The sequence below is a fragment of the Prionailurus viverrinus genome, chromosome B3 (assembly GCF_022837055.1).
Source record: "Prionailurus viverrinus isolate Anna chromosome B3, UM_Priviv_1.0, whole genome shotgun sequence".
Classification (NCBI taxonomy): domain Eukaryota; kingdom Metazoa; phylum Chordata; class Mammalia; order Carnivora; family Felidae; genus Prionailurus; species Prionailurus viverrinus.
In genome coordinates, this window is record NC_062566.1 from 12954641 (window position 1) to 12967391 (window position 12751).

Genomic DNA, 12751 nt, shown 5'->3' on the forward strand with positions numbered 1-12751 from the left:
GTAGAGAGAGAGGGAGAGAGAATCCTAAGCAGGCTCCGTGCTGTCAGTGCAGAGCCCGATGTGGCTTAATCTCATGAACTGTGAGGTCATGACCTGAGCCAAAACCAAGAAGTCAAACACTTAACAGACTGAGCCACCCAGGTGCCCTGGGAGAGAGAACCTCAAACAGGCTCCACGCCCATAATGAAGCCCATGTCCAGCTCGATCCCATGACCCTGGGGTCATGAGTCTGAGCCAAAATCAAGAGTCTACACTTCACTGACTGAGCCACCTGGGCACCCCAGGAATCCTCATATCTTACTAGCGAGAATGTAAAGGGTGAGGCTATTTTTGAGCAGTTTGGCCATTCCTTAAAAAGTTAAACATAAAGTTCCCATATAACCCAGAAATTCCACTCCTAGTTTTAAATCCAAGAGAATTAAAAACGTATGTTCATGCAGAAACTTGTACATGAATTATTCATAACAGCCAAAAAGTGGGAACAACCCAAATTTCCATCAACTGATGAACTGATGACCATAAGCTGTTATATCCATACACTGGAATAGTATTCAGCCATAGAAAGGGATGAAGTTCTGGTAGATGCAGTAATGTGGATGAACCTTGAAACCATTTTGTCAAGTGATAGGAGCCAGACAGAAAATAAGACATATTGTACAATTCTCTTTCTAGGAAGTGTTTAGAATAGGCAAATCCACAGGGACAAGAAATGAATTAGTGGTTGCCGAGGATGGGAAGAAGATGGAATGAGAAGGGACATCCAATGGGAATGGGGTATCTTTTGGGCTGATGAAACGTTCTGGAATTAGATATGGAGATGAACGTACGAGCGTGGACTGAAATGTACACTTTGTTATTTTTTCCCTTGAGCCATAAAGCTTTATTGCCATGTCAGGGGAAAATCTAAAGGTGGGGTCCCCCACCCCTGCTCAGGGGAACCCCTCTGCAGGACAGCAGGAAGCCCAGGAGGCTGCCAGACTCAGAGAGCCTTGGGAGTGGGCAGATTGTTGCAGTGGATGTCCTGGCCCTTTGGGCAGGGGTAGGTGGCAATCTCCCGCTCCAGCCACGACTTGATGCCCATGAACTGCTGGTGCTCCTGGTTCTACCTCTGGGTGTCCTCAGGCACATCGCTCAGCTGGGCTTCAATACCACCAACCAGTGCCTGGATCTGGGCCAGTGGAGCTCCAACGCGGGCCTCTGTTTCCACCAGCGTGCCTTCCAGGGGGGACTTTCCTGCTTAGTTGAGCCTACCGTGCCACCGGTCAGTGACCTCTGTCTTGCTTCTCTACATATTGGCTTCTCGTGTCACCCAGGATTCTGGCAAGGTCGATCTCCAGAGCAGAATCCACCTCCACACTGACCTGGCCACCCACCTGGCCCCCCAGAGCACTGATTTCCTCTGCTGGTTCTCCTGCAGGTCGGCCAGCTCCTCCCTCAGGCCTTCGATCTGCATCTCCAGGTTGGTCCTGGCTGGGGTCAGCTCATCCAGCACCCCGCGCAGGCCATTATGTCGGCCTCCTAGCCCAGACCTTGTTGGAAAGTCATCTGCAGCCAGACAGGCATTGTCGATCTGCAGGACAATCTTGGAGTGCTTAATGGTGGCCACAAGATTCTTGTCCTGCAGCTCCTTGATGGTCTTGAAGTAGGGGCTGTAGTTGTGGGCAGGCCTGCAACTGGCTTCTGGTACCAGTCTCAGATGCCACCTCCAGATCTCCCTCGACCTCCTCTAGGGCGTGCATCTTCTCCAGGTAGAAGCCAGAAGCCCATTGAAGTGAGTTTCTCACTGCCCGCCCGCAGCCTGTCGGACCCGGCCTGGCCGTCTGCCAAGCTGCTGCTGTAGCCCCTCCAGGAAGATAAGGATGCAAATTGGGCAGAGGACCTGGACACAGCGAGGCTGCCTGAGCCCCAGTAGGTGCTGGGCATGCAGAAGGCACCTCCAGTCCCAAAGCATAGGGAGTCACCGCCCCAGTTCCGGAGGGCCAACTGGAGGATAAGTGTCGAGAGCTGTAGGAAGTAATAGAGAAGGAGGATGCAGGCCACACCGGTTCGAGGAGCAGTGGTCAGAGGGAGGAGCCTGAAATGTATACTTCAAATAGGTGTATTTTATGGTATGTGAATTTTATCTCAATTTTTTTATTTTAATAATATATTTTATTTGATCCAGTATGTCTAAAATATCATTTCAACTTGTTTTTAATTTTTTATCTCTTTATTTTATTTTATTTTATTTTATTTTATTTTATTTTTATCTCTTTATTTATCTTTAATTCATTTTCTATTTATTTAAATTCAAGTTAGTTAACATACAATGTAGTCTTGGCTTCGGGAGTAGAACCCAGTGATGCATCTCTTACCTATGACACCCAGGGCTCATCCCGAAAAGTGCCTTCCTTAATGCCCATCATCAGGGAAATACAAATCAAAACCACATTGAGCTACCACCTCCCAATGGTCAGGATGACTAAAATTAACAACTCAGGTTGGCAAGGCTGCAGAGAAAGGGGAACACTTTGGTACTGTTGGTGGGATTGCAAACTGGTGCAGCCACTCTGGAAAACAGTATGGAGGTTCCTCAACAAATTAAAAATAGAACCACCCTATGACCCAGCAATTGCATTACAAGGAATTTATCCAAACAAAAGTGCTGATTCAAAGGGGGCACATGCACCCCAATGTTTATAGCTGCACTATCAACAATAGCCAAAGTATGGAAGGAGCCCAAATGTCCATCAACTGATGAATGGACAAAGAAGCTGTGGTATATACATACAATAGAATACTACTCGGTGATGAAAAATAACAAAATCTTGCCATTTGCAACAACGTGGATGGAATAAGTCAGTCAGAGAAAGACAGATATCATACGATTTCACTCATATATGGAATTTGAGAAACTCAACAGATGAACATGGGAGAAGGGAAGGAAAAAGAAGATAAAAGAAGAGAGGGAGGCAAACCATAAGAGACTCTTAAATATAGAGAACAAACTGAGGCTTGCTGGAGGTGAGGTAGGTGGGGGGATGGGTTACATGGGTGATGGGAATTTTATCTCAATTTTAAAGAGACACCATCAAGAAGGAGAAAAGGCAAGTCCCAGAGCACGAGAAGATATTTGTAATACATGTAACCAGGGAGGTATAACCATAGATATGAGAGGACTTACGTCCAGAAAATGTAAAAAAGAAAAAAAGAAATCAATGAGCAAAAGACACAAAACCCTACAGAAAAATGGGTAAAAGATGTGAACAAACATGTCACGAAAGAGTAGCCAATAAACCAAAAAGTATTCGACCTCACTAGCAATCACAACCTTGTAAAACCATGTCTAAAACAACCGCCAATCCAACACTTAAACCTTTACTCTCATACACCCATTCTAATGACTGCAATTGAAAATATGGAAAAACTCTTGGGACGTTACTCTTTTCATCACCTCTAAGGGGAACCACAGCTTTGACTTCTAACCGCATAGCTTACTTTTATTTGTTTTTGAATTGCATATTTGTTTGAATATGGCTTCTTTGGCTCAACATTATGTCTGTGAAACTAATCCATGCTGCTGCATGTAGCAACAGGTTGTTCATTTTGGTTGCTGTGTTGTATTACTTCATATGAATAGATTGCGATTTACTCACTTATTATTTCTGTTGCCGAGCATTTGGGTTGTTTCCAGTTCTTGGCTGTGACATACAAACACTGCTATGTTGAATGAAAGAAGTCAGATATGTAAGAATGCATACTCTGTGGTTCTATTATACTGACTACACTAGTCTATGGTTTTAAAAGGGGGAGCGGGGGCTGGGGGTCGTGCCTGGGAGGGGAGATGAGGGAGGCTTCCAGATGCTGGCTATCTTCTGTTTCCTGATCTTGATACCACAACTGGGTGTGTCCCCAGTGTGCTCATGTGGGTAGCGTGCAGTTAGGATTTGCACTTTTTCACGTTTCATTTAAAACACCATTCACAAAAATAAACTCAAAATGGATAAAGGACCTGAATGTGAGACAAGAAACCATCAAAATCCTAGAGGAGACAGCAGGAAAAAACCTCTCTGACCTCAGCTGCAGCAATTTCTTACTTGACACATCTCCAAAGGCAAGGGAATTAGAAGCAAAAAGAACTATTGGGACCTCATGAAGATAAAAAGCTTCTGCACTGCAAAGGAAACAATCACCAAAACTAAAAGGCAGCCGATGGAATGGGAAAAGATACTTGCAAATGACATATCAGACAAAGGGCTAGTATCCAAAATCTACAAAGAACTCACCAAATTCCATACCCGAAAAACAAATAATCCAGTGAAGAAATGGGCAGAAAACATGAATAGACACTTGTCTAAAGAAGACATCCAGATAGCCAACAGGCACATGAAAAGATGCTCAACGTCACTCCTCATCACGGAAATACAAATCAAAACCACACTGAGATATCACCTCACGCCAGTCAGAGTGGCTAAAATGAACAAATCAGGAGACTATAGATGCTGGCGAGGATGTGGAGAAACGAAAACCCTCTTGCACTGTTGGTGGGAATGCAAATTGGTGCAGCCGCTCTGGAAAACAGTGTGGAGGTTCCTCAAAAAAATTAAAAATAGAACTACCCTATGACCTAGCAATAGCACTGCTAGGAATTGACCCAAGGGATACAGGAGTGCTGATGCATAGGGGCACTTGTACCCCAATGTTTATAGCAGCACTTTCAACAATAGCCAAAGTATGGAAAGAGCCTAAATGTCCATCAACTGATGAATGGATGAAGAAATTGTGGTTTATATACACAATGGAATACTACATGACAATGAGAAAGAATGAAATCTGGCCCTTTGTAGCAATGTGGATGGAACTGGAGAGTGTTATGCTAAGTGAAATAAGTCATACAGAGAAAGACAGATGCCATATTATGTGGATCCTGAGAAACTTAACAGAAGACCATGGGGGAAGGGAAGAAAAAAAAAGGTTAGAGAGGGAGGGAGAATAAACTGAGGGTTGATGGGGGGTGGGAGGGAGGGGAGGGTGGGTGATGGGCATTGAGGAGGGCACCTTTTGGGATGAGCACTGGGTGTCGTATGGAAACCAATTTGACAATAAATTTCATATTAAAAATTAAAAAATTAAAAAAAACATACTTCAAAAACTCAAAACACCTTTGGGACCGAACAGAGCAATATATTTCTTTTGCTACCCACAAGCTACTAAAGCCACTTTATAAAGACAGGAGAGCTAGAGTTCCTCCAGACAGAGGACAGCTCCAGGGGTGTTTGTCTTGGGTATTTATAGGCTTGAGTTTTCCTGCTAGGCTACCATGCCTTTGGTTTTAGTTCCTGGGTATCCTATGTTTCCTTGATTCACCAGCTATATATAGTGCTCCCTTGGATCTTCACCATACCCTCAAAGTTGTTGGCGGTGGCTTTTCCATCCTTGACTAGAAGTACTAGGAGTTGATAGTATGAATGACAGTAGAATTCATTCATTCTTGGATGGACTTCCTTTACTGTAAGTAAATAAATTATTAGCTATGATGGACAATGGAACGAGATGATAAGAAAAGCATTCATCAATTGCCCCCAATTCTTTCATGTGACATACAAAGATATTTGTTCCCATTATAAATTGCTAAGTAAATCAGAAAGAAAAGCCACATGCCAGTATTATTTCAACAGGGCCTGAACAATGACATTGGTGGAACATATCAGAAAAGCTAATGGCTTTACACGTGGACTTTTCTCTGTCCACATCTCCACTTGGTTCTCTGATAACCAGGGTGTTAGTTACACATTATGTATTTTCATTTATTAGAATATTTTTTAAGCAGTGGGCTGGAAACCTGACACATGCACAGATTTTTATCACGTTGTCCTATATGAGTCTTTCTAAACTCAGTGCCTTTCGGAAGAGGAGATAATTGCTTGCAAATTGATATTTAATAATATCAATTAAATTGATATTTCATAATATCAATTAAATTGATATTTCATAACACAACCAAGTCTCACACATCTCTAGTGGGGGTGTACATAGTTTTTATGACCCTACAATATTTTAATTTCCCAAATGGGTTCCAGTTCCTTGAAGGCACCCTACATCTCTCCCTACCTGTTCATCTTCCCCAGTTCTATCTATAATGATCCCTGACCACTTGTGGACTTACTCCCTTCCTCCCCACTCCCATCAGGGCACCAAGAAGATGACACCCAGTACATCCTGTCATGCTGGCAGTGTCTACCTCAGGAATCAGAAGCCATTTTGGACTGCTTTGTGTCCAATAGCTAAATATCTGGGATGGATAGACCCACAGCTTAACAATATTAGCTCCTCTCGTCCAAAGCCTTTCTGTTTAGATTCACTGTGACAGTCAGAAATTTCCTCTGGAATCTTGTCACTTTCCCCAACCAATCCCCTGTCCTTTGGGATGCCCCAACCTTCCTGGGGTTCCTCTGCCTGGGGCAGGGCCCAAAGGATCAGGGCACAGAAGCCCTTCCTTGGAAACCACCACTCTACTCCTGGTGTCCTCAGCAACTCTTCAAGTGTGGGGAATCTTTTCTAGTCTAGGGACCAAGGGTAGAGAGCAAAACATACATTTTTCCTCAAGTAGAGTTTTCCTGGATCTGTTGCATATGCCACGGCTCCTTCTGTAACTCCCACAACCAACCGAAAAGCTAAGGCCAGTGCTTGAATCTTTCCTTTTTCTTTCTTTCTGCTGAGTCATCCCTTCCCTGAGCATGAGGGAAAACTTTGCTGATGGAATGGGGAAGGGGTTCAGCTGTTACTTCCATCGTTATCCTCTCTCACCCCCAGGATCAGCCCTGTGTCTGTGATGCCTCATGTGCAATCTAACCCCAGATAATGACCTAATCTCCACCTGACTCTATAATCACGTCTTCTCAGGCATCCTAACATGGTGTCTTGCTTTACAAAGTTCAACAAAACTTGTTTTGGGGTTTATGTGTTACCTTAGGTTATCTTTGCACCAGGTACTTTCACTAACTCAGCAGGCGGGCGAAGACCTAACTGTTTTGGATCTGCTGCTTATCACTGAGATCTCCGTGGGGACCCCAAACATGGTCCCAGTGAAAAAGCATACCTAGGACCCAAGACATCTCTTGGAACTTGTTACCCCATGAGTCACTCTGACCCATCCTGTCACACTGAACAAGGTGTTAAAAAAAACTCTGGGGCTTGGTTTTGTTGCTGCAAAATGTCAGTGACATTTGCTTCCTTTCTTCTCGACAGTTACGTTGGTAGAATAAGTGATATATGTGTTTCCGTCCCCAGTAAAAGAATAGTTAAGATACCTTCACAATTATTATCACAACCATCCCAAGACTCAGCTTCAGAAAAAATAATCCTCATGTGCTGTACAAATATAAGGGGGAGAAACTGCTCTTTAAGGTGCTAAAAAATGCCCACCTGTGCATATCTTCCAAAACTCCATCCCCTAGTACAGTAAAAGCTTGGTTTGTGAGCATAATTCATTCCAAAAACATGCTTGTCATCCAAAGCACTTGTATATCAAGGTGAGTTTCAAGAGCCATTGGCTCACTTGCGATCATGTGACCTTTGGCATCCCATACTACTCTCATTGCAAGACATAGCTCGTTTATGAAGTCAAAATTTATTAGAAATGTTTGCTCCTCTTGTGGAACACTTGCAGAACAAGTTGCTTGCAATCCAAGGTTTTACTGTATTTCCATTTTGACTGGATTTTTCTGCTATTCATTCCTCAAACGTATCTTTATTCCATTAACAAAGGAAACACCCGTAAAAAGGAGCAAGAGTGTGTTCAGCTGTGTGTGGACTGATTTGGAAAAGGACCTCTTAGGATGAGCAAGGGCTCTGCCTCAGCCCTCTTGGTGAAGTAGCGAGATTTGCTGGAATCCATAGGTTTGCAGCCAAACCAAATCACCCTCTGGTCTTGAGTGTCCTGTAAGTCTTGACCAAAAGTCTGGGCATCCCGTCAGCTCCTCCCTCAGCCCTCTGCCCTCTCACCTTTTATTTTTTTGCCCAGCCTCCTCCTTTATTCAGTAGAAATACCAAAACCTGATGAGGCTTCTCTAATTGCCAGTATTACTTATATAAGAAAATATTGCAATAGCACCCTGTTCGATGAAGCAGATGCTTTCAGAGGAATACACTTTTAATCTCCCAGACTCATCCCCCACCCCTCCATGCCTCATTTCCTAATTTCCTTTTCACATTCACTTCCATCCTTTCAATAGACTGCTGACGTCCTTCAGGAGGCGTCCAATCCAGGCATATGTGAATGAGTCAAATAGACCTCTTGATGTGATTTACTAGTTTCAGACGTTCTCCTTTGTCTCCTAGCCCCTTTTTCCACTCCTCCAAACATTACTTCACTTCTTTCCCACCCAGATTCCTAAAGCCATCAGCTGTTTGCTTTCACTTGGGGAACTACTCCTGCTCATGCCCACAGCCAGGGGAGACACGCACCTCCTTTACTGACCATGCTGTTAATTTCCTGCCCACCCCGCCCCCCTGTTTCTCATGGGACTGTGGGCTCATTGTAAACAGAAAATCACTTCTTGCCATTTATTGTTTTTTTTTTCTCATTGATTTTTAAAAATTGAAGTATAGTTGCTCTACAATATGATGTATTAGTTCTGGGTATATGACACAGTGATTTGGCAATTCTTTTTTTTTTTTTAATTTTTTAAAATGTGTATTTATTTTTGAGACAGAGAGAGATAGAGCATGAGTGGGGGAAGGGCAGGGAGAGAGGGAGACACAGAATCCAAAGCAGGCTCCAGGCTCCGAGCTGTCAGCACAGAGCCTGATGTGAGGCTTGAGCTCGCAAACCGTGACATCATGACCTGATTGGAAGTCGGACACTCAACTGACTGAGCCATCCAGGCGCCCCAGTGATTTGACAATTCTATTGTGTAACACAATGCTCACCAAGGTAAGTGTAGTTACCATCTGTCACCACACAACATTATTACACTATTATAGACTGTATTCCTCACGCTGTACTTTCCATCTCTATGACTTACATATTTTATCTTATATTATTTTTTAAGTAGGCTTCATGCCCAGCACAGAGCCAATGTGGAACTTGAACTCACGACCCTGAGACCAAGACCTGATCTGAGATCAAGAGACAGAATCTCAACTGACTGAGTCACCCAGGTGCCCTGACTTATTTATTTCATAACTGGAAGTTTGTACCTCTTAATCTCCTTTACCCATTTTGCTCATCCTTCCACCCCCCTCCCCTCTGGCAACTACCAGTTTGTTCTTTGTATTCATGAGTCTGTTTCTATTTGTTTGTTTGTCTTTTAGATTTCACATATAAGTGAAATCATATGATATTTGGGTTTTTTTTTTCAGTCTTACTTACCACTTTTTGTAATGTCAAAACGCTTTTCTTTTCTATTTTTTTTAAGGTTTTTATTTTATTTTTTAAGTAATCTCTATACCCAATGTAGATCTCTCAAACTTATAACCCCAAGATCAAGAGTTGTACGCTCTACTGACTGACCCAGCCAGGCGCCCCTAAAAAGTCTTTTCTTTTCTTTCTTTTTTTTTTTTTTTTAATGTTTATTTATTTTTTTTTTTTTGAGAGAGAGAGAGAGAGAGAGAGAGCGGGGGAGGGGCAGAGAGAGAGACACACACAGAATCCAAGGCAGGCTCCAGGCTCTGAGCTGTCAGCACAGAACTTGATGTGGGGCTCAAACCCACAAGCTGTGAGATCATGACCTGAGCCGAAGTCCGACGCCCAACAGACTGAGCCACCCAGGCGCCCCTCAAAAGTCTTTTCTTAATCCAGACTGACATGGTAGCCCCTTCGCCAAGCTGTCCCTCTCCAGCCTTCAGCTATTTTTCTGGAGGTGACTTCATACACTGTGCTTTTTCCTGGGCTGCCCTGGGATTTTCCCGGGCTCGTGGCCACCCAGCTAGATGTGCATAAGCAATATCACTGCTCAAGACAGATTTCTCAAGATTAACCTGGAGAGAAACAAGGCAAAGCCTGTACCTTGTTTTTATTCACCACAGAAGAAATGCAAATATTGCAAAAATGAAGAACATTTGCATTATTGCCATCACCTAGTTTATCTGTATTTTCACCCTCATCTGTGAAATAAAGGAGTCGGTGAAGCAAAATCAACATAGCTTTGGGAACTCTTACAGACATAGATAAAATAAATATTGTTCCTTGAAAATATATTTTGACATGTTTTGTATTCTCTCTTTATGGATTCTGGCTGGGGTGGGAGGGGAAAGATTGACAATTATTATAAATCAGGCTTTTTCCTGAATGTAATAGCTATACTTCAAAACACCGACTTTAGGCTTATGGGGTTTTAGAGCCTGAAACAGTTCATATTTGTTGTCTCTTGCTGTATAACAGATGACCTCAAATCAACAAGTATTTCTTATCTCCCAGTTTTTGAGGCTCAGGAGTCCAGGAGAGTGGCTTAGTGAGGTTGTTCTGGGTTGGGTTCTTTCATGGGGCTGCAGTCAAGCTGTGGAACAGGCTACTGTCATCTTAAGGATTGACTGGGACTGGCGAATCCATTTCCAAGCTCACTCCTATTCTGTTGGCAGTCCTTCATTTCTTGAAGGCTGTTTCCTAGGCCTCATGACATGGCATTTGACCCTTCCCAGAGTAGGTGATCCAAAGGAGAGAAAGAGTGACAAAGAATAAAGCCAGTACTTTTTATAACCCAAATTCAAGTGTGATGCCCACTCTCCTTGGAACAATGAAGGACTGAATAACAGAAAGTAGCATCACTGGGAGCCATTGTGGGGGCTGGATACCACAGAACCTTTGAGATAACATAGTCTAGTTCTGTCAGTTACAGCCAAGGAAGCTGCAACCCAGAGACATGGAGTGAGTTGGCCAAGACCATACCATTGTTGAATACCCAAACCAGGACTTGAACCTGAACTTCCCATATTTTAGGACATTTCAATTTAGCAACTACTCATCTTACTTATTCAGAGATTATCAGAAACAAGGTGTGGAGATTTAGGGTGAAGAATATAATCACAATCCCTGCCCATGAGGTCAGAGGAGTGGTAAGGAACAGAATACACTGAATGAGATTACCCAGGAGGATGGAGAACATTTCCCCGGGGTTACAACTGAAGACCATAGAGTTCAAAGGAAGACCTGTAGTCACAGGCACCATTGGTGAAGGATTTGTGGAAATGGTGACATTGAGGTGGGCCTGGAAGTATGGATGGATTTAGACCAACAGGGACAAATGGGATGGGGCTGGACAGAGAGTCCATGATTTGACTCTGATGTCTCCAAACCTACCTCTATGAAGTTATTAGTCACAGGCCCAAGCTCTGAATCACTTTCTTGGCTACTGATGATTAGAATTTGGGGCTGTCTGGAAGGAGGACTCTGGTGGCTTTTCTGAGAGTGCCACTTGCCTTAGCTGCCGTTGCTGTTTTTAGCTGCCATTGCTGTTTTTACTGGTGGAGCTCATACTCTGATCAAGAAATTAAAGCAGCTGCCTGACCATGGCTGTCTATGTCGTCGAACAGTCCCTAAAATCAGCGGAGAAAATTTTAAGTCCAGTTGGTAAGTCAATGTCTGTTCGTTTTGGAGAATCACCTTTGCCCACTGATTTATCTGCCCATGAGTTGGTCTTTGAGATTTACTCCTGAGCAGGTGCTAAGTGGTTAGAAGTATGGGCTAAGGTTTGGGGCTGCATTTTCCTGGGACAGGCCAGGAACCTTCAGAAAAGTGGGGGCAAAGGGATGAGTAGAAGAGGTCAATTACAGAATGTTTCATACCTGACCCATTAGCCATCGCATTTAGAAAACCCACAGATGTTGACAGCTGCCAGGTCAATATTGATTAAAATTGTAGGTGGCATCATTTAGATGAGGAGTTTTGAAGTTATTGTTAAGACCTCATTAATGAGTCATAATATTAAATTTTTAGACCCAAACCAACATTGAAAAAAGTTTAAATATCATAGCAAAAAGGAATAAATATTCCTTGCTCACTGTGAGAAGAGAGAGAAGGCCAACTCCAACCAATCATGTTGGATTCTCTGCTAAAACCCAACAGAGTTCGCTACAGAAAACATATCATGGTGAAAAGGCAGAAGTGGATGCAAACATGGAAAATCTTACCAGTTCTATGTTTATTTAAAAATATTTTAGAAACATATAACTGACATTTCAAATGAATGATAATGCTCCATATAGGTGTCTTTTTTAAAAAATCAACTTTATTGGAGCACCTGGATGGCTCAGCCAGTTAAGCTTCTGACTTTAGCGCAGATCATGATTGCACAGTTCATGAGTTCGAGTCCTGTGTCAGGCTCTGTGCTGACAGCTCGGAGCCTGGAGCCTGCTTCCGATTCTGTGTTTCCCACTCTCTCTGCCCCTTCCTTCACTCACTCTCTCTCTCTCTCTCAAAAAATAAACACTAATTTTTTTTAAATCAACTTTATTGAGGTGTACTTGATATACAATAAGAGGTTTTCATTTTAAGTATGTAGTTCAAGGAATTTTGACAAACGTCTGCAGTGGTGTTACCACCACCAAAGTCAAAGCAGGAAATAGTTCTGCTACCCCTGAGAAGTTCTCTTATTTCCCTCTTTTCAGTCAAACCCCCTTCTAGTACCTCAGCTTCTGGGATGCAGTAAGGAAGCCGAAGTATCTAGAGCAAAAGCACAAGGGAGAGCAGATCAATATGTATTAGCGATCTATGTCTTGTAAGGCCTTGGGCCATAGGAGGTCAAGAATTTTGGATTTAGTCTGAGTGAAATGA

The 12751-nt window shown here is 43.1% G+C and overlaps 1 pseudogene; it reads right to left on the minus strand.

Moving 5' to 3' along the window:
- Nucleotides 1–979: 979 nt before the first annotated feature.
- On the minus strand, nucleotides 980–2374 carry LOC125167585 (keratin, type I cytoskeletal 19-like; annotated as a pseudogene).
- Nucleotides 2375–12751: the final 10377 nt, after the last annotated feature.